We start from the raw sequence: 1,993 nt of genomic DNA, 5'->3' as shown, positions 1-1,993 counted from the left end.
TGTGGAGAACTCAGGGGGAGAAAGAATCTTCCCAAGAATTCTTGGTACTTCTTTATCCGGTGAATCAGCATCGTCTCTTTCTGCAAGCATTTCAGACAGGTGTTTCTTGGCAGCAATGTATATACCACACATATTCTTCTTCGAGTCTTCACTTTCATGGATAGTGTCCTCCTTATTAGCCTCACGTTTTGAAGCAATGTCAGGCAATGTTTCTCCATCCGAAACACCCTTCCCGGGATTAGTCTCTATCGCTTCTCCCAAACAACAGTTTTGACTCATGTTAGACGACAATGCATCTGGATCAGGATCAGAGTCCTGTTGAGCATTGCATGGATTCTTTCCAACAGCAAACTTTAGTCTTCTTCTGATTCTACTGAGAATAAAGCGAGAACTGAACCTCCCATTTTTGGTCTTGTTGTCTGTAGAAGGTGTTCCAGGTGATGATCCAACATCCAAGCTATTTGGTTCAGGCTTCAAAATTACAATTGTTTGTCTACATTGTGTCAGCTCATTGATTCTCTGAGAATCTCTTGAAATTGGCGTACCGATATTCAAGAATGATTCTTCTTTAGAATCCAAGACCTGAAATGCATCCTCCAGGTTCTTCTTGCAGCTCCCTACCTCGCTTTCCTTTTGAGCTATCAACCGCTTTATCAACTCGCTGAACTTCTCTTCGGAATCATCATTTACCAAATCCACCTCGTTCTGTGAAATTCTCGGACACTGATCACCTGCTTTCTCTGCATGATCATCATCATCACCAACAATCAAAACATTGATATCCTCACTGGTTTTGATGCAGGTCCTACTTCTCCTCTTTCGGTTTCTCGCCTCACACTTTTGCTTAGTCTTCTCATCAATCTCATCTTCTATGAGTTTCTTGACACTCTGCATATCAGCTTCACTCTCCTGAGACAAAAACACAAAACAATCTACATCAGTTTTTGAATCCTCACAAAACCATTTTACACAACAAAAGCAAGTTTGATTCTCAAATCCAACAAAAACTTAACAAAGACCTCACAGTCATAGTCACAGTCACAAGTAAGCTGCTTCTCAACCTTAGTGTCAAACATTCCATTATTACCTGCATTGTTCATCAAACCAACAAAGTGAGAATCTTTTTTTGTTCAGACACATTTTCATGCCTCAAAAGAAAAGAAGAACATAAAAAAAAAAAAACCTATGATTCGTTTGCTTCCACGTTTCTTATCCATCAAAAGCTTCTGGTTAGATCCACCATTGTCTGAAATCAAACATGCTCATAAACACCCAAGCACATCCTATCCCTTCTCTTGAAAGATGTCTTCTACAAATCTCTTTCTCCATTTAAAATTCTCAATGCTCTTCTTCTACTCTCTCTGTTTACTCCTCTTGAGCAAAATCTACAAAAGAGTAAATTATAAAGACAGATACCAAAACTATGATTACAATCAAAGAATATATTATTCATGCATTGTTGCTCCCCACACAAAAAAAGAAGAAGAGAAAGCATAAATATTTGTTACCTTTAGAATCTGATCCAATGCTTGCAAGAACAAGAAAATTTAGTGATATGCATATGAAAAAAAAAAAAGGAAAAGAAGAAAACACTGATAATACTTTACTGATCACTCAGAGTTCAGCCTCCATTGTTAAGAAAACCTTAAAAAGTTGTTTTATTTCCAGATTTTCCCATGAAATGCGGCTTTCTTCGCTTATTAATATAATAAAAATCACGAGAGGTGACGAAGCTCGAAGCACGAGGGTAGATGTTTAGCAAAATGTGTCATTTAGTAGACCCACTTTTCTCACCAGAATTATACTCAATTAAAAAAACACCCAGAGGCCAGAGATATAAAGAAAACACAGTACTTGATTAGAACCGACAAAATCCGATCAAGTTTCATGTTTTACGTATAATATAATCATATATTAATAGAAGAAAACGATAAAAAGCCAATAGCTTTTTCTGTCTTGTTCATTTCCCACATAGAACAAAAAAAGAGAAAAA

The 1,993-nt window shown here is 37.0% G+C and overlaps 1 pseudogene; it reads right to left on the bottom strand.

The window, feature by feature from the left end:
* The window catches only part of LOC9298612, a 3,299-nt pseudogene extending 1,470 nt beyond the window's left edge, over positions 1-1,829 (bottom strand).
* Between the last annotated feature and the right edge of the window lie 164 nt (positions 1,830-1,993).

The sequence above is a fragment of the Arabidopsis lyrata genome (genome assembly GCF_000004255.2).
Source record: "Arabidopsis lyrata subsp. lyrata unplaced genomic scaffold ARALYscaffold_371, whole genome shotgun sequence".
Classification (NCBI taxonomy): Eukaryota; Viridiplantae; Streptophyta; class Magnoliopsida; order Brassicales; family Brassicaceae; genus Arabidopsis; species Arabidopsis lyrata.
This window is presented reverse-complemented; position numbering and strand designations above follow the sequence as displayed.